General features: G+C 38.3%; 1 protein-coding gene across 2 annotated transcripts in view; it reads left to right on the forward strand.

Annotated features, from left to right (window-relative positions):
- The window catches only part of gjc2 (gap junction protein gamma 2), a 123,911-nt gene that overhangs the window by 34,809 nt on the left and 65,108 nt on the right, over positions 1-23,994 (forward strand). The window contains exon 1 of one of the 2 annotated variants that reach the window (XM_048162294.1): positions 11,273-11,389. The exons of the other annotated variant lie outside the window; for it this stretch is intronic. The gene's annotated coding sequence lies outside the window, so the exon portion shown is untranslated. Of the gene's footprint in view, positions 1-11,272; positions 11,390-23,994 lie in introns of those variants that run through there. 2 annotated transcript variants of the gene reach the window in all.

The raw sequence follows: 23,994 nt of genomic DNA on the forward strand, positions 1-23,994 counted from the left end.
CTGCTCTGCATCCATTTGGTCTTCTGCTGTGATGATTTTGTGCAGTCTGTCAAAAATGTGAATATGTGGGCCGTGTTGTAAGGGCCTAAGTTGGCATGCTGGTGGAGGACCCCATTCTGTATGATTGCAACATATATTGTGATGTTAACACCACGTTGGCCTAGGACATTCAAAATGATGTTTCTCCCTCTCCCTCTTACTGCAACATTGCTTTCCATTTTTTTTAAAGACACATAAACTCACCTTTTGCCTTTTTATAGTACTTGCACCTGATTGTTGAGTTTACAGTTAAGCACCTAAGTGTCTGCACACCTGATGGCCATGTTTGATCAATTGGTTGATAGGGGTGGTATTTTAGAAAGCAGTGCCTTGAAATGGCAAAGAAGTGACATTATGTTAAATTTCTGTGTCTAATGTAGAGAAGTGTGTTTAGTGTTGTGCAAAACAATGTGTGTAGTGTTTTGCAAAAAGTGTGAGGCTGAGAATGTGCTTATAGTTCTGCAGATCTTGGCTAAGGTTTTGCTCCTTGAGTGTTGAGTTTCAGTAACTGTGTGTTATTTTTAATTTTAGTGTGCAAGCAGTCGTAAAAAACTGTAAGTCAAGAGCAGTGAGTGATTTTCTCTTTGTCTTTTGTTGTTTAATTAACATTAATGACACAGACAGCAGTAGGTTTATTAAGCCTTGTTTATACTTTTGCCTGGCTCCACACCACAAGCCTCTGCTGACTGTCAGGTGTTTATACTTGACGTGCTCGCTGTTTTACAATTCTTTGAAATTACAGAAGGCGACTAGGAATAATTGTCCTCTAAACCATCAGCGGTGAAAAAAAGTAAGGTTAACAAGTGACAATGTTTGTAGGGCTGCAACAACTAATCAAAAAAATCGATAATAATCGATAATGCAAATCATCTACAACGAATGTCAAGTCAAGTCAAGTCACCTTTATTTATATAGCACTTTTTACAATGCAGATTGTAAAAAGCAGCTTTACATTGATAACTGGTACATAATTTTTGCTGCACAGCAGCTCTTCAAGAATGGTGTCAATGCAGGCAGATCAAAGCACTGTTGAATAAATGTCAAGAATACTGTTGAATATCAAATGTCAAGTCAAATGTCAAGTGTCCCCAACTAAGCAAGCCAAAGGTGACAGCGGCAAGGAACCCAAACTCCAACAGGTGACATCAGGTGGCAAACAAGTGGCAAATAGGTGTTAAAATGGAGAGAAAAAAAAACCTTGGGAGAAACCAGGCTTAGTCGGGGGGCCAGTTCTCCTCTGGCAAACAGTGCTTTGTTACGAATCAGGTTGCTATCATAAATCTGATAGGATCGCAACATTCAAAGTATTTATTTCAGTTCCATCCAGTTGAGGATCGTATTCATCACGCTGGTATGGACGGTTTGTTGAGGAACTGTGCTACTGACTGTCGTGTTGATGATGTCTTTCACAATGGATGATCTAGTTGACTCGATCTCTGCTGATACTTCAGGGCTGCGTTGTGGTCGTGTCAAGGCGCAGGTCCTTGGTCTCAGCTGGATACGGCCCGGATCCGGTTGACTACGGTAAACCTCGGGATAAACAAAAAGACTAATATTAGCGTAGATAATATTTTAGAATACTTTTTCTGATGTAACGAGTACATCTGGTGTTATAGGAAGTGTTCCCGGTTCCGGCTGACCTAATTTATGCAGCCTAATAATCCTTTAACGGATTTGAAAATATAAACTGATAATGTGTTATGTGTATGCCAGGTTAAAGAGATGTGTTTTTAGTCTAGATTTAAACTGACAGAGTGTGTCTGCATCCCGAACAATGCTAGGAAGATTGTTCCAGAGTTTGGGTGCCAAATAGGAGAAGGATCTACCGCCTGCAGTTGATTTTGATATTCTAGGTATTATCAGCTGGCCTGAATTCTGAGATCGCAATAAACGTGAAGGACTATAATGCGTTAAGAGCTTGCTCAGGTACTGGGGAGCTAAACCATTTAGTGCTTTGTAAGTAATTAGCAAGATTTTAAAATCTATACGATGTTTAACAGGAAGCCAATGCAGTGATGACAGAACTGGGCTAATATGGTCATACTTCTTAGTTCTAGTAAGAACTCTAGCTACTGCATTTTGTACGAGCTGTAGTTTATTTATCAAGCGGGAGGAACAACCACCCAGTAGAGCGTTACATTAATCTAGCCTTGAGGTCATGAACACATGAACTAACTGTTCTGCATTTTTCATTGAGAGCATATGTCGTAGTTTAGATATATTTTTAAGATGGAAGAATGCGGTTTTGCAGATGCTAGTAACATGGCCTTCAAATGAAAGATTGGTATCAAAGAGCACACCCAGGTTCCTAACTGACGACGAAGACTTAACAGAGCAGCCATCAAGTGTTAGACAGTATTCTAGGTTACTGCGTGAAGTAGTTTTTGGTCCAAAAATTAGAATCTCTGTTTTTTCTGAATTTAGTAGTAGGAAATTACTGGTCATCCAGTTTTTTATATCAGCTATACATTCTGTTAATTTAGCGAATTGGTAAGTTTCATCAGGGCGTGAAGAAATATAGAGTTGAGTATCATCAGCGTAACAATGAAAACTAACGCCATGCTTCCTAATGATATCTCCCAAGGGTAGCATGTACAGAGTGAAAAGCAACGGTCCTAGTACTGAGCCTTTGCGGTACTCCATATTGAACTTGTGATTGATATGACATCTCATCGTTTACTACTACAAACTGATAACGGTCAGATAAGTATGATTTGAACCATGCCAATGCAATTCCACTAATGCCAACATAGTTTTCGAGTCTATTTAGAAGAATATTGTGATCAATAGTGTCAAATGCAGCACTAAGATCCAGTAACACTAATAGAGAGATACAATCACGATCTGATGTTAAGAGCAAATCATTAGTAACTCTAATGAGAGCAGTCTCAGTACTATAGTACGGTCTAAATCCTGACTGGAAATCCTCACAGATACTATTTCTTTCTAAAAAGGAACATAGTTGTGATGAAACTGCCTTTTCTAGTATTTTTGATAGAAAAGTGAGATTTGAAATCGGCCTGTAATTGACTAATTCTCTAGGATCAAGTTGTGTTTTTTTAATAAGAGGTTTAATAACAGCCAGCTTAAAACTTTTTGGTACGTATCCTAGTGATAAAGATGAATTAACAATATTAAGAAGAGGATCTATGACCTCCGGAAGCATCTCTTTCAATAGCTTAGTCGGTATAGGGTCTAACATACATGTTGTTGATTTTGATGATTTAACAAGTTTAGACAATTCTTCCTCTCCTAAAGCAGTAAATGAATTGAATTTTTCCTCAGGGACACTACAATGCACTGTCTGACACGATACTGTAGTAGATGGTTGCATGGTTATAATTTTCTCTCTAATATTATCGATCTTGCAAGTAAAGAAGTTCGTAAAGTCATTACTGCTGTGTTCTTTGGAAACATCAGAAGTTGAAGCTTTATTTCTTGTTAATTTAGCCACTGTATCAAATAAATACCTAGGGTTGTTCTTATTTTCTTCTAAATGTTTTGAAAAATAGGCAGATCTAGTAGTTTTAAGGCCTTTCTGTACTCAATCATTTTCTCTCTCCATGAAATGCAAAATACTTCTAGTTTTCTTCCAGCTGTGCTCCATTTTTCTGGCTGCTACTTTTAGGGCCCGAGTATGCTAATTGTAACATGGCGTTGGATTAATTTCCTTAATCTTTTTTAGACGCAAAGGAGCAACTGAGTCTAATGTGCTGAAAAAGACAGAGGCAATAGTTTCTGTTGCAACAGCATACCAGATAGGTCTTCTAAGCTATCTGGTTATGCTAAGGCGATGAAACTGATCAGGAAGATTATTTATAAAGTGATCTTTAGTGGTAAAAGTGATGGTTCTACCATATTTATGACAGGGAGGCAGTTTAGCCACCTAGACTACATGTAGTATACACAAGACTAGATAATGATCTGAGATGTCGTCACTCTGCTGCAGAATTTCGACAGCATCAATATCGATTCCATGTGACAATATTAGATCTAAAGTATGATTACGACAATGAGTGGGTCCTCACATGTGTTGTCTAACACCAATAGAGTTTAGAATGTCTGTAAATGCCAATCCCAATCTGTCTTTTTAATATCCATGTAGATAATAAAAATCACCAACAACAAGGACTTTATCTGCAGCTAGTACTAACTCTGATAGAAAATCAACAAATTCTTTGATAAAGTCTGTATGGTGTCCTGGTGGCCTGTATACAGTAGCCAGCACAAATGTCAACTTACATAATGTTACATAAAGTACCATCACTTCGAAGGAATGATATTTGGAAGACTTTTGACTAATACTGTAAATTTTACTATAAATTACAGCAACACCTCCCCCTTTGCCTTTCTGACGAGGATTGTGTCGATAATCATAACCTTGAGGGCTAAATTAACAATTGCTTCAGATACCAGTCTTATCATTTTATGAAATGATATAATTTTATAAAACTGATATCATTAAAAAAAAATGGGTTATCAAAATGGGTTATCATTTTATAAAACTTTTTGTTTTGAGGATGTTACCATAGACATGGATATTTTTAAAACATTGCTACGTAAACATGTAGTTCTATTCTAATATTATATTTTTTCCTCAGAATTTAAAGAGTAGCATACTAATGAGTTGTTCTCCCTCTCACAACCCGTTTCATAACATGAGGTTATGATGCTTTTTTTATTCATTGAGCTGCAAGATTTTTGAAATTGAGAATAACATTTTTTTTTTAAATAGTGTTCACAATTCTCCCATGATTCTGAATAGACAACTAAAAAAATAACATGTAATTAACTAGAGGTTCTGACATAATGTTAGTTGCTGCAGTTTATTTACAAAAACATATTTAATTAATTTAAATGAATTTTTTTTTTTTTTTTTTTTTTTTTTTTATCGGTTTGAATAAATGATTCAGTGAACCAATTATAAAGATGTCGATTGTTTCATTACTGGACGAATCAACGTTTTTGAACAAATCTTTTTAATGAATGATTCAATGACATCTTTAACAGTCACTTGTCGCCACCTACTGGTGTAACAATGTAATTGATGCAATCTTTATTTGAAGCATTAAGTTACTTTCAAAAGGTGTTTTACTCTATTTTGATCACTTCCGTTTGGGATGGGGGGACTGGTTGTCTCCCTCGGGTGCAAGGACGTAGTTTGAGTTTGTCCCTCTTGAGGTTTATTTATTTGTTTGTTGCTTTATTTTTGCAAAATGGTCCACACATGCAAAGTTGGTTGATAACATAACTGCAATAAAATAACAGCCTATAGTTAACAATCACTTGTTTACAAAGTGCCATGGGAAGTCAAACTATCTTTACTTAAAATTTTCTTATACTGAACATGTTAATTTCCTGTAATTTCTTGTTATACAGCCAGTTTTTTTTCCTAATGGGCATATCTGTCATATAAGAAGAACACATTTTACACATGAGGAAAACCAAATGTTTAGTCAGTAATTAAAGACGGTCCATACTTTAAAGCTCTTGATTCAAACTTGTACTTGGCCTTATGAAAAAGTAGTTCTTGTCTCTTTTGGTAGGTTATTGTTTAACCATAGCATTTGTTACAATAAGGATATAATTACCGGTAGACCACTGATGGCTCCTCATTGCATGCTTAGGGCAATGTTAACTTTTTTCTTTCTTTTTTAAATCTACTCCCTTAACAGATAATATATTATTAATTCTTCAACAAGTTAGTTAAAATGTAGCACAGTAAATACAATAGAACGTGATAAATTCTAATAAAGGAAAAAGCGAGGGTACACTACAGATTAAAATATAGAAGTGCCAGTGCGTACCAGCCCACTTCGAGCACTGAGTAAGATCACGTGGGTGTTTAAATCCAGTTCATGATCTTTAATGAAAGCTGACTGCATCAGCTGGTCGCAGCACTATGCCTACGTGGCCTGATTGAACTAACGCTGTGCTCGATTTAGGTGCAAAAAAAAATCAGTTCAGTACTCATGTGCTTTATGAGCAGCGGCTTCATGTGCATTGATCTGTCAGACAGCACTCAGAAACGATTGCTTTGTTCAGAATCGCCTCCTATATCCTCATTCACTATTCCCTACACTAGTCCACTAATATATTCCACTTGAAAGAGTGAATGAAAATGAGTGAATTCGGACAGTGTGCCGGAAGTGCACTTTTGCATAGTTTGTGCTTGCTGTTTAATAATCATTTGAATCTTAGCAAACTGGCAGCTCCAGTAGCAGTGAAAAAAAAAATATCTTGAGCTCTGTCATGAAAACTAGCATGTATAAACCTCAATTAAACAATTTAATAATCAAGTAAAATTATACCTGTATGATATTAGTTCAAGTTCAAGTTCAATTTTATTTGTATAGCACATTTCCAACAGCCCCCAGGCTGACCAAAGTGCTTTACAGAAAAGCACGAATAACATACATACACAAAAATAAACCAGAAGAACCACCCATTAAAAGTTTAACATATCACAGTATTCAATACACTAAGGAAAATAAAAAAAGTTTTTAGCAAGGACTTAAAAATAGACAAGGAAGGGGCCAGCCTAATCTCTAAAGGCAGGGTATTCCAGAGTCGTGGCCCTGCCACCGCAAATGCACGCTCCCCTCTACTCTTTAGTCTAGCGCGTGGAATGACCAACAAAGCCTGATCACAAGAACGGAGGCTTCTGGGTGGAGTATAGGGATGAAGGAGTTCAGACAGATAGACAGGAGCTTTGTTATGTAGGGATTTATAAACGAAGAGAAGAATTTTAAAGTCTATTCTCTGACAAATCGGCAACCAGTGAAGGGATCTAAGAATAGGAGTAATGTGTTCATGTTTACGACACTTGAAAAGAATATTACGCTGTAGCCACATTGGAAAGTGGATGGCTGGAAGATTCAATTGTGGGCACCATCTTCTGGTCAGTTGCAGGAATTCATTCGGTGCATGGCGCGACTCTCAGAGTGCATTATGGGTATTCTCTAGCCGTTAAGTGTCCATCGGTTGTACACCCGTTATTGCAGTGCACTGTGGGATTGAATGAACGCACTCGGTAACGTCCACTATGGTTTTGGACACCACAAATGGCTGTTCCCTCGAATACTGCCCTATTTAAGGGCATAGGGTGTGATTTCGGACACAGCACATCTCTCAGGCAGCGCAGCATATACCAAAATGTATAAACCAAAAAGTTATCTTTCACTGCATATTGCGCTTCAACGGTTTAATATCCCTTGTTTTAAAAAGCAAAGCTTAAAAATGCACGTAAATGATAAGCTTTCATTGCCATTATGAAAATAACATGTAATCACATAATCAATAAAAAAAAGTAATTTTTAAAACATTTTAAAACATTAGTATTTTAAAACATAATATAAATTAATTACAAGCCCTACTGAAAAATCTAGCATTGCTGGTCACCAGCATAAGGTGTTTTGCACACTGGGATAAGCATGAGATGCTGGATGCTGGTTCCCATCATGGGATGCTGGATCTCGCCTGTTTCCGTTTGGCATTTGCACTGCGTATGTAGTGCGTTTTTTTTTTTTTCCGCACCCATTTTAACAGGTTAGAGCTTTCACACTGCAAACGAATGCGGTCCGGCAATGCGTTCCAGGAGCGGTGCATCTGCAGCAGTGTAACGATCGTTTCCGCTCCGAGTCTATTCTATTTTTGCTGTGCTGCGCCGCGCTGAATTAAAGTGACAGCGCATTGTATGCATTAAAATGATAAAAATCTAGTAATTTCACCAGATGCATAATTTAATGTCTACTCTGTTTCAAAGTCAACACCTCGGGTAAAGTAAGGAAAATGACACCTTACCTCACATTTAAACAAGGAGACATAAGTGATTAAAGAGAGTAAGTCAAGACAGCACAGATATTGCGGTCTTATTTTATGTTATCCTACCCAAGCATTCCAAAACGTGAATATTTTCACAGCATGAGCCGCTTAAATGAAGAAAGTTAGCCTCTCATTTTGAATGACGAATTTAGACTATTGATACCTGCTGATATAGACAGTCAATTCCTTACACATTTGCAGTCAGCTGTAGTCTGTGCTGTGTGTTCAAGCGCAGCTTTTTGGTTCAGACGCAGCCAACGCAAGATGACAACACTGTCAGTTTTCGTCTCTGCTAATATGGCGAGCAAATCGTGCCACGGATAACCTACCACAAAGAGACAGTCGTGTATTTTTACGTGAGAGAAGGGGTACATCGCCACCACAGACTCGTGACACCAACTTCGTGCGTTGCATCACACTAACATCTGAGAAGTATGTCGCCACCACAATAAATTAATATCTTACCCTCATGTGTTTTTTCTAGATTTTCTTATCTTCCTTTGTTGTCTTTTTTATTAATTCTTAACTTTTTCTTTTACTTTCCTATGTGATGACACTGAATATATTCTAATTACATATTGTGTATAGTATACACACTGTTCACAAGTATAATAATAATTAAAAAAAAAAAAAAAACATTATTTTAAAAAAAATCACTCACTTTCCCTTGGAGATTAAATACATAATATGTAAGATTTTTATAATTAAATATCCAAAAACCACTTGCACAGTGTTATATATTTCGTTCAGCTGCATACTTACATTTTCCTAAATGTTTCCAAGAATTGTAAATTCAGAGAAATTCACAATTTTAAATAGTGCCCGTCCCTCCCTTGTCACTTGTCGCCTGTCAGTGACGTAATATCTGTGTTATCCGTGGTTTCTGCTTGTACTGCATAGTAACCATGGCAACAGACGCGGACAGCTGTGCAATGTCAAGCGGCACGCTGTTCTTGTTTCGTTTAAACATATGGACCATGGCAAGCAAACTTTGGGAAAAAAGGAGAAATAAAATGAGGATCAATATCGGCGTGGAATTTCCGAGATGGGCCCTGTCCCAAATGGCACACTCCGGACTTGTGGACTTCCTCAGAGTCCACACTTTGGTGACGTCATGTAGTGCAGACCTATAGGGCCCTTGGCGCGAGTTCACGAGGGTGCATTGAGAGGTATTTCTGGGACAGACTCGATCATCACGCCGGAAATAACGGTCTGGTTGTTTTTTGACAGGAGCTGCAGGTTCGGGGATAATATTTAGCATCAAGAACAGATTTCTTTTCTTTTGCAAAATATTATCTCCATGTCAACTACACAGCCTGCTTTTGCGTATGCCACCTGGGCATTAGACAATATATACATGCTTATTTAAATAATGTATACAGTTGTAATAATACATAATGTTCCATTTGAACTAAGATTACAGTTTTAACACATTATAAACATGTGCATGAGTTTCAGAGGAATTTACAAGTTTAAATATAAATACTAGGTTTACATATGACTCAGTAAAGCCCTGACTTTCGGTTCTATTTATTTAATGAATCATAATGCAATCGTATTATTCAACGCACTATTATTATGTTTGAGATATCAACCACTGGTCAATGACCATAATGTTTGTATAAACTGTAGGTAACAACTGGTAAAATGTACACCTAGGTCATAAAAACCGTAATGATACCTACACTTAAATATTTTCTTCTCAGCCATGTCATCTTTTGTTCTTGAGCAAAATCTCCTCCCATCCGTTGTCTGATTGGCATTTCGCAAGGATTCTTGGGTAGTTAAAGTGTGCGGAGCCTGCATCTATGCGGGTTTCGCGGAAGACCGCTTTAAGGGTACAAAGGGGGCGCTGCTGAGCACACTTCAGAGCGTTAAAATGCTGAATGGGACGGCCTACGGACTCGTAGACCATGGTGAGAACTTCGTGACAACTTTGACTTGACAGAGACGCCGCTCATGCATGTTATTAGACAAGGTAAGCAAATGTAGGCTACATAAGACTAATCAATGTTATATAGCTCAACACGATGAAATGTTAGAATATCATCAGTATGATATTCTAATGTTGACCTAGCTTACTGTTAGTCTCATACAGCCAACAAACTAATACATAAAATAACATTACAACTTTCAACACACTCAGATGCATTTTAGTGTGATAGTGTAACGTGAGACCAAATGAAACAGTGCTGTGTTACCTCATAATTTTAATTCGTCAAATAAACTGACCTGTATGAGTAGTATTTTTGGGAGTAGTTCGGTAGAAGGAAATCTCCTCATTCCTTTATATCCCCTGGGACTCGTGTGTGGCACTGATATCTGTCTCTCATTAGCAATCTCACCCATGATTCTCGGTCATGCCCTGCTTTATCCCCAGGGTTGGGAAGGTTACTTTTAGAATTTTTAGAGTATTTCACTACAGATTACAAAATACATGCTTTAAAAAGTAATCTTTAACATATTTCGTTACATTACTCAAGTTTAGTAACTTAATCTAAATACTTTGGAATACTTTGAAATACTTAACACAAAGGACCATATTAACTTGATGTTCTGTTTTAAGTTTACAACCTGTAATTAAAAATGACCTCTAACCACCAGGATTTGGTTTTCCACTAAATTGTATTTTTAACATCAGTTACAAAATGTATATCTGCAATTTAGTAGACATAACCTATGTGTTGGTAAAGAATTTCAATATCTTGATAAACAAATTAAGAAAATATTTGTTTCTTTTAACATCACACCCATATATAATTACTATTGATATATCATTCCTAAATTATATTTTTATATTTGTAAAGATGTGCATCAGAGGGATTACAAAATATTACATAACAATAAAATATTGTTAATAATATAGGTTGTTTTAGAGTATAGAGTCGAGATGACACAGTGGTTTAAATTGTTTTATTAACAAAGTTTGTTTGTAACATTTAGAATATTTATAAAGAAAATGAAGTGAAATGATCTACCCAATAATCTCGAGAGAAGGCCTATATTCAAAGCTGGTTTCTCAACAGTTTTTTGCATCTCTCTACCACCACATTTTACAGGTTTGGAAAAAAATATGATCATTTTGTGTTAACTGACTTTGTGCTGCTGACTTCCGGGGCGCTCCTATGATTGAGCGACTCGCGGTTAAGACTCTGTTTGTGTGTATTTATTGTTTTATATGTTTTGTTTTGTTTTGTTTTGTTTTGTTTTAAATTTGCGTGCACTTAGCGTGCAGTTTCTTCTTGTATGATGCATGCCGTTTTTAAATTATGGATACTGCTATTGTGGACTTTTTTGTGCGCTCAACCTGTTTGTGCATGTGGGAGCCTACCAGCTGACTCACATTCAACGATCTGTGGCTTAATGACATACACTCGACTTGAACTTCTAAGCCTGCGACATATTCCGTCAAAAATACCTATTTCGCCACTTCTGGATTTAATACCCAAGCATTTGCTAAGGAAAAGAATTCGACGGAAAAGAGGATCAAGAGGAGGTATTAGAAACCGGGTGAGAAGACGTGGAAGTAAGCTACCTTTACCTGCTTTTATTTTATCAAATGTGCGTTCATTACGGAACAAGGTAGATGAACTGTCTGTCTTGATGAAGACTGATTCGGACTTTAGAAACACAAGTTTGCTTTGCTTCACTGAATCGTGGTTGTCTGAAGATGTTTCATTGAGTTTGGATGGATTTACTTTTATACGATATGACCGGGACACTGTGAAAACAGGGAAGGCTATCGGAGGAGGTCTTTGCATGGCCGTAAATGATAAATGGGCAACTAATTTCACGGTGCGAGAGACTGATTGCTCACGACACTATGAGATTATGACTGTGTCGTTTCGACCTCATTATTTACCTCGTGAGTTCACTCAAGTGACTGTGATTCTTGCTTATGTTCCTGGCCCTGATAATGCCCTTGCAGCTGAACGTATTGTGGACAGTTATAACAACGCTGTGTCCATCTTTTTGCTTGGAGATTTTAATAGCTGTGATGTTGGATCATTTCTTCCACAGCTAGAACAATATGTTACAGTTGCAACACGTTTGAACAGAATGCTGGATTTGTGTTTTGGTAATATTCCTGGTGCATACGTTTCTAAATCCCTTCCTGCTCTGGGCTTCTCAGATCATAATGTAATATTACTGTTGCCAAAATACAGACAGCGACTGAAATCACATAAGATTCAAACAAGGACCATTCAGGTTTGGAATAATGACTCTGTGGAAACTCTGAGGGGGTGTTTTGAAGCAACTGACTGGGAGATGTTTTTCCGGAGCAGCAAGGGGATTTTGGACTTACTTAATGATTCAGTTTGTTCATATATGTCTTTTTGTGCTGGTAATGTTATTCCAACTAAAGAGGTGAAACTTTATCCAAACAATAAGCCATGGGTTGATAAAGAAATGAAACACTGTATCAATCTTAAAAAAAAAGGCATTTGTTGAAGGTGACAAAAGGCGTGTAAATGAATTGAGGAAGGAACTGAAGATTAAAACAAGGGTAGCCAAGCTCCGATATAAAGATAGAATGGAGGAGACATTTTCAAGAGGGAATACAAAAACTGCATGGCAGAATCTTAATATGATGATGGGAAAGCAGGTTTCAGCTCGTGTGCAGTGTTCAGATCCTACCTTTGTTGAACAGTTGAACAATTTTTATGCAAGGTTCAATGTGATTAGCTCTGTGAAGGTCTGGGACCTGATTAAAGATATCAATGTTCTCACTCCTGTCAGTGAGGATGAGCAAAGGGATATTTCCATTCTTTCTAGACTAAAGCCTGGGAAAGCTCCAGGCCCAGATGGTCTTGGTAGCCGTATATTGAAGGAGTGCTCAGCTCAATTAGGTGGAATGGTGACTCAGCTCTTCCATTGGTCATTGAACACTGGACATGTTCCAAAAGCATGGAAAGAGACGATGATAATTCCTGTTCCTAAAAAATCTAATGCTAAAGAGATGGAGAATTTTAGACCTGTGGCACTCACCTCGGTTCTCGGTAAATGTATGGAGAGGGTGGTAGTAGGAGAGCTCTCTGCCAGTGTAGGTCAGTGTTTAGACCCGCTTCAGTTTGCTTACAAGTCAAAACGGGGTGTTGAAGATGCTTGTCTTACTCTTCTAGATACTGTTACTAGACATTTGGATGCTCCCAACTCGCTTGTTAGGATTTTATTTATGGATTTTACATCTGCCTTCAACACAGTTAATATTAATTTATTGTTGGACCGTCTTCAAAAATTGCAAGTTAACTTGACTCTTGTGCAATGGATTAAGGATTTTTTAACGAATAGACCCCAATATGTTAGAATGGATGACCACAAATCTAGTAGTATTATTATAAATACGGGAGTTCCACAAGGTTGTGTCTTATCACCTATTTTATTTTCCATATACACAAATGAAATCATGTGTGGAATTAAGGGCATATCACTCTTGAAATATGCAGATGACATGGCGTTGGTGGCTTGTATGACAGACAAGCAGTCCCTGGTCATATATAGGCAATTTGTTGAATCCATGGTTGGTTGGTTCCATGACAGTTCCTTAAAACTGAACATAAATAAGACTAAAGAGCTGTGCTGTGGGGGGTTCATCCATCCAAAACTTATTCTTCACTTTGTGAACCACTTAGGTTAGGGGGGCAGGAAGTGGAGCAGGTTGAATCCTTTACATATTTGGGCACTATGATTGACAGCAAATTATCTTTTACACAACATGTGAATGGTGTCTGTAAGAAAGCTAATCAGCGTTTATTTCTTCTGAGACAGCTGAAAAGATTTAATGTTAGACAGGATATCATGACTACAGTGTATCGGTCACTTGTGGAATCTGTCATGACGTTTAATATCGTTTCTTGGTATAGTCTACTCTCAGCTGGAAATAAGGAAAAATTATCAAGAATTATTAAGCAGGCATCAAAGATTATTGGGGTCTCACAGCTTCAGCTTTCAAATCTTTATTATGCGGCAGTTAAGAGGAAAGCAGTTTATATTATCTCAGATTGTACACATCCTCTTTACAATGCTTTTCAGTTACTTCCATCAGGATGCCGGTTTAGAATTCCTTTGGCTAGGAAGAAGGCTTACAGGAATTCTTTTGTGTCCAATGCAGTAACTATTTTAAATAAGGTTAAGTGATTTTGTGTTTTTAATTCTAGGGTGTTTTGTTTTACAATGAACTGTGTTGTGGATAGGGCTGGGCGATATATCGCATGCGATTCTCACGCGCATTTCGTCAGTAAAGCCGGTTCCCTGATTACCGCTAAATCGCCATCACCTGCTTTCAAATGGAGCGCCATTTAATAGCCAGAGCCGTAGTTCACTGAAAAGCCACGTTCATATCGCAGATGAATCGCCTTCGATAATGAACGCGATATTTGCGTGGCTTATCAGTGAACTACGGCTCTGTCTGTTAAATGGCGCACCATTTGAAAGCAGGTGATGGCGATTTAGCGGTAATCAGGGAACCAGCTTTACTGACGAAATGCGCGTGAGAATCGCATGCGATATATCGCCCAGCCCTAGTTGTGGATTGTATGTATGTATTGTTATGTTGTATTGTATGAGAGCCTCTTAACCTAAGAAAAATTTCTATCATTGTTGATAGACAATAAAGATTCTCTGAACTCTGAACTCTCTTTTATACTAATTTTACTATCCCTAGTATAAATACGTTTATACTAATATTTCACCTTAGTGCACTGATAGCTGCATTAATATTAACCATATAAACAACAAACAGCAAAGAAAAAAACTATTAATTTTTTTTTTTTTTTTAATAATCCTGTATTTAATTTTTTTTAAATATTATTAGTGATGCACCTATTTTGATTTTTAATGGCCAACAGAAGCAAATTGGCTGATTCTGATACTGGTTGCAGATTTTTTTAAAGCAAATTTATTTGTTCAAAAAATGTGTAGCTCTTTGATATTAGAGGCAAACACTGGATTTGTATCACAATCCCAACAAAGATGTTATGAACATGAGCATGATCAGTTGTTTTTCATTTAAATTATTGTATAATTTCAAGATTAACAGCAAAAACAGCATGGTCTGACTTAAGCTTTGTGAAATTATGCTACATAAGACACCTGCATGACATGTAAATTCACTCTCTGACAGCAGGTGGTGCTTATGGAACAGCGGTGATATAGCGTTTCCATGGTTACCACTATATACAAAGCAGTTTCGCTGGAGATAAGAGGAAAAGCCATCAAAAATTGTCTGAAGACAGTTCCCTTTAGAGATACATTCATTCATTAGATTATTCTTCTTATATTTCGCGGACAGTGAGCTTGTGTATGGTACAGTATTTTCTCTGTTAGCGCCTCTGTTTTCCTCTGTGTCCATATTCAGCGTGTGCCTGTGTTAATGTCCAGTTGACAGGCTTAGTAAATATTTCCTGAAATTTTGGGAAATTATTACAAAGCAGTTTGTTTGCAATCACGGAATAAAGATCAAAATAAAACTAAAAAACTTTTGGATTTACGACCTGTGGACTACTGCATCTCTATTTTTGATCATGAACTTGCGCACGCGCCATATTACCTAAACATTTGGAATGAATTATTAAGATTTAAAGTTTGTCTGTAAAGTACACCAAGAAATTGGCTTTATAAAACATTATTTAACGCATTAATTCTATGAGGATTTCGTGTTATTTTTCAAAGACCTAATAAATTCTTATAAATATTATACGTAGGCTAATGGTAACCATATTAAGCTCAACGTACGAGTAAATAGGAAAATAAGGAGTAAATAAGGAAAATCACATTTTCAAAGACCAAGAACAGCTTAGGCCTACCTCAAGATGCTTTTTCAGATTGGATGTTGAATCCTTTGAAGCCGATAGAAGTTTTGTTGCAGGTAGACATAGCTTGCATTGCACTATGATGTTACTGTACGTCCTCCTTCTTGTTTATATAAGTAAACTGTCTTTGAATTTCCACTAGAGAAATGCATTTTGCCCTGTTTTCCCGTCCATTTTTGTGTGCGATCTCATGTCTGCACTCTGCAGGTTGCTAATAACTGAACAGGCAGCAGCGCGAGTTTTTTTTAAACAGACAGAGTCGGATAATCATCAACATTGGCTCGTTGGTCATCCTCAAACAGCTTACATTAATAGCCTATTAAATGAAATAAATGACATAAAAATTCAAAATAATCCCTTTGGTAATCTAAAATACTTTTTGAATGTAACTTTAATTTGATTACCACCTATTTAAAATGTAACTGTAACGAAATACAGTTACTCAAATTTTGTATTTTAAATACGTAACGTCGTTACATGTATTTCGTTACTCCCCAACCCTGTTTATCCCACAGTCATGCTAAAAACATGAATGCATTCACTCATCCATAAACATTATTTCGCCATAAACATTATAAGATCCATCGGAATGACATGAGTCCATGCTCATTCACTGCATCATCAATCTATGCCTTTGTTATTGTTTTTAAGAGTTTAGCGACCCCTAGCGGCAAAAAAAAAAAAAAAAAAACAGTGCCTTCAAAGGATTAGTCCACTTTCAAATAAAAAATTCCTGATAATTTACTCACCCCCATGTCATCAAAGATGTCCATGTCCTTCTTTCTTCAGTCAAAAAGAAATTAAGGTTTTTGATGAAAACATTCCGGGATTACTCTCCTTATAATGGACTTCAATTAGCCCCAAACAGTTGAAGGTCAAAATTACAGTTTCAGTGTAGCTTCAAAGGGCTTTAAACTATACTAGATGAGGAATAAGGGTCTTATCTAGTAAAACAATCGGTCATTTTCTAAAAAAATTTAAATATTATATACTTTTAACCATAGATGCTCGTCTTGAACTAGCTCTCTTCTTCTTCTTCTTCTTCTTCTTCTTCTTCTTCTCTATTTTATTTTTATTGATGGAAAAATAGAGAAGAGAGAGCTAGGCAAAAGGCGGATTCGAAACCGCGGTGATTGGAGTAAAACTGTTGCACCACTGAAGGTGTTGAATTGTGCGTGTCTTTTATTACACTTGATATATAACAATGAGTTATGTCGAAATAAGATATTATGTCGAAATAACAACTTAATATTTCGAAATAACAAGATATTATGTCATAATAACAACTTATTATGTCCTAATAATGACTTATGTCGAAATAATGATTTAATATCTCAAAATAATTATACTGTCATTAAATATGGTAATATAAAAATAGATTTTAAAAATACAGAAAATTATTTTAAGTAAAGATTCTGAAAGCATTGGAGATCCCATAATATTTAATATAGATTTACAGTAGTAACAATAAATATTAATTTATATGATATGATTAATATCATATTTTTAAATATGATTGTTTTATCATATATATGGGTATTATCTATGAGGTGGATACCCAATATGATATATGATATTTACCATCTGAACCATGCCATTGTCAACAAAGTCAGCCACCTGTTTATCATCATATTAATAATTTTGCCTTTTGCCCCAACAGCAGGTGCACTTTTTTACCCCAAATACCATACTTTTACATATTTTTCCGTAATTGAAAAAATGTTGCTTGAATTATCTTGAAAAAAAAAAAAAAAAAAAAAAAAAATTGACAATCATTAAGAAGACCTTTGTCTAAAAATACAAACATTAATTTAAATGATTCACATTTGCCATTTAAATCAACAACATTTAAAAAAAAACATCAAATATTAGATCAATCTACCACAGAATCAACTTTGCGCTGCTGCCTATGATCACTTCAAGGATCAGACAAATTTGCATGTGCATCTTGAAAAGCGGATGTTTAGGAAAGTGCTGGGGCAAGTTTTTGTGCCATCTAGTGGTTTAGAGGAAAATAAAATCAAAGGCACCTTTTGCCCCGCGGTGCCTGTAGCCTGTTGTACCCTACTGCTCAGTTTGAATATGGTCCCATCTATAAAGAGTAAAAGTTACACTGAAGCAATGTTGCAGAAATAAAGTAGATTCACTCTACAAGTAATGATTGAGCATTAGTGATGACTCCTGCAGTTAACAAGCAGAATCACTTAAGATAAGAGGAACAACATACAGAAAAAAAGAGCAGCCACATAGCCTTAGATGAAATCAACAGTGAATAAAATCAATATCTCACCAGAGAATGATTAACCCTCTTGGGTCTGGGGTGTTTTCTGGGCCCTGGAGGTGTTTTGAAATGCCCTGACATTTGTGCTTATTTCTGTTACTTTTAACATTTTCATGGCTAAAGTCTGATTACACTATATTCAGCACAAACTCTGCTACAATAATGTAAGCAGCATGTATGTAAAAGTTTGTAGTTTTGATATGACTTTTATGCATGAATTGTGAAGTCACTGAAATAAGGTCATAAAACCCATACTGAATATTTGTTCACAAGACTTTTGAAAAATGTATGTTGTAGCCTAGAATTTTTGCTTAAAAATGATGTGAAAATCATCATGCCCACTCATTTACATAAAATAATATATTAAGACATGTTTTTTGTCAGAAGGCTGTATGTGGGGAGGGCGTGAATGATCATGAATAATGATGTGTTTCACACCTGGGAAGACAAAGACCCTACCCTAATGGCCATATCAGCAGAATGGGACTGTGAGGGAACTAGAACAAAGAATGTGAGGAGGATGTAAAAGAATGGCTTTTTGATTGATTGTATTTTATTTACAACACAACATAATCCAAATATACAGTATCTCACAGAAGTAAGTACACCCCTCACATTTTTGTAAATATCTTATTATATCTTTTCATGTGACAACACTGAAGAAATTAAATTAAGTTAAATTTGGTGTTATCGCTCTCTCTCTCTCTTATACTGGTCACTGGAAGTTCAACATGGCACCTCATGTCAAAGAACTCTCTGAGGATCTGAAAAAAAAGAATTGTTGCTGTACATAAAGATGGCGTAGGCTATTAGAAGATTGCCAAGACCCTGAAACTGAGCTGCAGCACGGTGGCCAAGACCATACAGCGGTTTAACAGGACAGGTTTCACTCATAACAGGCCTCGCCATGGTCGACCAAAGAAGTTGAGTGCACGTGCTCAGCATCATATCCTGAGGTTGTGTTTAGGAAATAGACATATGAATGCTGCCAGCATTGCTGCAGAGGTTGAAGGGGTGGGGGTCAGCCTGTCAGTGCTCAGACCATACGCCGCACACTGCATCAAATTGGTCTGCATGGCTGTCGTCCCAGAAGGAAGTCTTTTCTAAAGATGATGCACAAGTAAGCCTGCAAACAGTTTGCTGAAGACAAGCAGACTAAGGACATGGATTACTAGAACCATGTCTTGTGGCCTGATGAGACCAAGATAAACGTATTTGGTTCAGATGGTGTCAAGCGTGTGTGGCGGCAACCAGGTGAGGAGTACAAAGACAAGTGTGTCTTGTCTACAGTCAAGCATGGTGGTGGGAGTGTCATGTTCTGGGGCTGCATGAGTGCTGCCGGCACTGGGGAGCTACAGTTCATTGATGGAACCATGAATGAGCAGAGCATGATCCCCTCCCTTTGGACACTGGGCCGCAGGGCAGTATTCCAACATGATAGTGTTTGAAAGGGAGCACACACTGCATCCTAGAACGCCCAGAGAACATGTCATCCTCTTCTGAACTTTTCGGTAACTCCATTGAGGTGTTGGTTGGGAAGTTCAAAGAGGTGAGGGCGCGCTCAGCGGCTTTTAAATCATGTATACCGCGCCGATCTGAGTCTACACCCAAAAAACACCTACACCTGGTCCGAGGGCCATAGACAGGGCCAGAAATCTAGCGTCGCCTCTAGGGCCCCTCCTCTTTCGAGGAGCAGGTCACAGAGAAGACAAAATGCTAGAAAGAAGCAGAATTTAATGGAAATTATTCTACGCAGGCGTGATGAACGCCAGTGAATTGTTTCTTCCCTTTTTGAGGGTCTGTACTTCAGCAAAGCTCACGATTTCAAGTAGTTGGCCTCATTTAACTTTGCCCTCCTTGATTGACCTTCCCTAAGGTTGAAGTGAAGTGGTTTTGAGAGTATGAGGCGATATGTCGAAACCTTCCGCTCCCCTGAGCTCCAGATATGTCATGACTTTAGGTGTGGCTTTTTGACCACCCTTACATCACCTTGTGATGCATGTGGCTTTTTTATTTTAGCCTCCACTCTATCGAGCTCTAGTTTGACTTGATCTAACGTTGGCCTTTCCTCAGGCTGCCTTGATTCTTATAGTAGCATTAGGGCTGGGCGATATATCGCATGCGATTCTCACGCGCATTTCGTCAGTAAAGCCGGTTCCCTGATTACCGCTAAATCGGCATCACCTGCTTTCAAATGGAGCGCCTTTTAATAGACAGAGCCGTAGTTCACGGACAAGCCACGCAAAATCGCGTTCAGTATCGAAGATGAATCGACTTCAGGTGATGGCGATTTAGCGGTAATCAGGGAACCGGCTTTACTGACGAAATGCGCGTGAGAAACGCATGCGATATATCGCCCAGCCCTAAGTAGCATGCTGGCTTCATTTTTCTAACAGTATTTTTTGAGGCCTCTGCTCTATGAGGTTCAGGTTGTGATGTTTTTCTAGCATTGGCCTGAGTTTAGGCCACCTTGAATTACTTCCTGTGAGAGTGTGCAGGCGTCCTTTTTTTTGAAGAGTCATTATGCTGATATTGCCACTCTTTCTTTCTACAGCAATGTTGGGCTCTTTGATTTATATCAAACTGTGGGGTTAGAACAGTAAACCTCTATATTGAATACTTAGGCCTCTATTTCTCCAGAGCTCATTTCAGATGCTTCCTTGTCTGTTTTCAGCTTTTTTTTTTCTTTCCTTGAGCCTTAGCTCGGTTTTATTTGCTTTGCTCCTAGCTCTTTGCCCCAATATGCCTTACACCAGTGCTGCTCAGGTTGAGTGCATTAGATACTCCCTTTCTTACTGGTTGACTACGCTCCCTTTGAGCCTTTGCATTAGCCCCGGGACTGTGGCCGTGTTCTGCTAGGGTTGTAGGCCCCATTAAGGCCTCCTTATTAGCCCGGTTACATTTCCTCGTCCCCTCACGGTTCCTACCTGGGATCTTTCTGTGGTTCTTAGAGGCCTTAAAGGCCCTCCCTTTGAACCAATCCAGACTGCCCCTCTCGCTTAAAAATGCTTTGCTGCTAGCTTTAGCATCAGTTAAGCGTGTAGGAGATTTACAGGCGCCTAACGACTCCAAGGTCATCCTGAAACCGAGACAAGGATATGTCCCGAAAGTCCTATCTATCCCCTTTAGGGTGCAGATGGTCGTTCTCTCTCCGCTCTTCCTCCTCCTCAGGATGAACAGGAGCTGAACCTACTCTGTCTTGTCAGAGCCCTGAGGTCTTACATTGACCGTTCTGCCTCCTTTCATCAGGCGGAACAGCTTTTTTTCTGTTTCGGTGGTTTTCCCCATAGCGTCTTGTCTTATTAATAATCTATATTAATTAATAAGATGAACGACGAGTACTCGTTCCATATCTAAGGGAACAGAGGTTACGTTAGTAATTAGCTATCTATACAGAAGATAAATGAAGATCAGATTCATCATGCCGGTAAGGAAACAAAAACAAAAACAAAACCTAAAAGGGGTCTGAGAAGTCATTTGATTGAGAAAACAAACAAAAGAAAATGCGAAATTGGCAACAACACTGCACCAGGGGAAAGATGGCATGAATAGGCACAAAACAGAGTCAGGGGAGATAAATATGAAATAAGGAGTATAAGGAAAATGTCTCGGGTTACTTGACTGTAATGCCAAGTTCACACTACTTTAAGGACTTTAAAATGTTGGCAGATCGCTGTGCTGTTCAGACTACATGACTTGCTGTGGAGTCTTGAAGTTGTTGTGGTCTTCAGACTACATGACACTACGTAAATGATCCACAACAGGCGGTCACACACTACACAAGCTGACAAACAACTCTGTCACCCAGTGACTTTATTTTAAAATGGACATTGGAAGAAATTAGATTACATTTTGAATTAAATTTAATTAAAATTAAATTAATTTACACATAAATTTAAAATATTCTGGCTGACCTCCCAGAGTTAAGGCGACCGTTGTTTTAGAACATTTCCCTTTGTTGTATCCATCGTCATGCTTGTCACGTGACACACTGCAGCCACACTGTATAACAGTTGTATCGCTTTGCTCACCATGTCATCAACTATCAGATATTCCAATTCTCAATATGTGCAAGTGAGTGTTTTGTCATTTAAAAACCTATATAATGACCTTGATCTTAATCTATTACGCAAGATGGGTGTCACCATGTTTGTTTGCGCCTCAGTTCAGAGTCCTGTCAGTCAGATTTACAGGCTACAGCATGAGAATTCATCCATTTGTCCCAAAATACATGTGGCTGGTGAACTGGGAGAAGAATAGAGTGAGCTTTATAGTTACTTACACAATGTGTATCTGATATGAATAAAAGTCAGCAAATTATATTTAAATGGATTGTTATTGCTGCTTCCATAGACATAATTGTGTATTTAATTGGCTGTAGTTCGACAGTAGAATGCGCACGCATCCGAGGCTATAATTAGATGTGCCACAGGTGCATCGAAAGGATATTTTGTCTGAAGAGCAGTCCTGGGACATCTTCAGTGCGGCAATGAAGCGCAGACATCTCCACACTGGAGATGTTTGGACCCCTTACAGTTGTGTAGAGTGTGCTCACAAGAACGCAAAAAGGTATCAGACATGAGCTTGCGATGTCAACTCAAGGACATGAGAGACCGGAGTGGCATGACATCCAAACTATAAAATCTTATAAATGTGTGGAGAGGACCAACCTGCCGCATCACAAACATGCTGCAGGGGGGCACCCCCACCAAAGCTCTAGATGAGGCGACCCCCCCCCCCCCCTAGTAGAATGAGTCCTGATGCCTACTGGCGAAACTTGACCGTGTGCCTCATAGGCAAGAGCAATAGCATTTCTCACCCAATGTGAAATTGTCTGTTTAGTGGCGGCCGCCTCTCTGTTACTGCCCTTATGACAAACGAATAGTTTCTCTGACTTACACCAATGGCTAGTGCGGTGGACGTAGGTCTGAAGAGAACGGACTGGACACAGCCTGTGAAGTCTCTCCTGATCCGGCGTTGTGAACGGCAGAGGACAGAAGGCCTCAAGATGAGTCAGGATGCAAGATTGCTTTCACATTCCTGGGGCAATCGCCCTTCACAGTAAAATACACCAGGCTCACAGGTTCGTTAAGGCAGATACCAGATGAGGTGGTGTCAATTTCAACAACAATCTTTATTTGAAATGATAGAAAATACCACACTAATTCAATAAAACCAATCACTCTCACACACAGTTTACCAATCCAGAATTGGGGTTGGCCACACTAGTCCAGGAAACCCAGCGATCACGTGTACACTCACACCACAGCACGCCACACCTCACTGTGAACACTGCATTCAGGCAAAAGACCCACCACCACAATGGGAGACGCTGATCCTCTGCAGCAGTGCAAAGGCGATCCGCCGCTGAAGTTGGCTTGGGAGGTACAGAGAGCTCGAAGACAAGAAATAAGCCCATCCTTTGTGTGCAGATTTTCTTCAGTTGGGTCTGTTATTCTGTTACGTGCTGTGCTGTATTGACAAGGCGAATACGGAAATCCACAATCATACGGGCTTTATTTACAAACTAGAAACAGATAGACAGCTTCAAACACGTATATCAAACAATATAACAGACAAGGAGTGCAGGGAGTGAGTCCAACTTAAAGGGAGTGCTGACAAGGACAAACAGGTGCTGGGAATCCGGAGAGATGGCGGGAAGACCGATGAGGGAAGTGCAGACAGGTGTGGAGAACACGAGGATGCTGGGAACTGGAGTCCGGAAAGGCATGACTGTGACATTTAGGCCTAGTTATATAATTATTCATATGACAATAGTATCCATATAGGCTATTGTAACAAATGCACTTTAAATTTTTTTTTTTTTTTTTTTGGTTAGGCTACTTTACACAATGTATAGGGAAATTAAAATACTAGTTTGTAGCCAATTTCTAAGATAAATCCTTGAGCTTTCATTTTGATCACCAATCGCCAGCTGATCGCGTGAGCAAAGTGTGCACTTCTCTTTAAAACACGCAGCACAGACTGTATACTTAATCACTGTATTTTGCTGTTTTATAAAGGCACAAAGCCATATCA

Source organism: Megalobrama amblycephala, linkage group LG17, assembly GCF_018812025.1.
Source record: "Megalobrama amblycephala isolate DHTTF-2021 linkage group LG17, ASM1881202v1, whole genome shotgun sequence".
NCBI lineage: Eukaryota > Metazoa > Chordata > Actinopteri > Cypriniformes > Xenocyprididae > Megalobrama > Megalobrama amblycephala.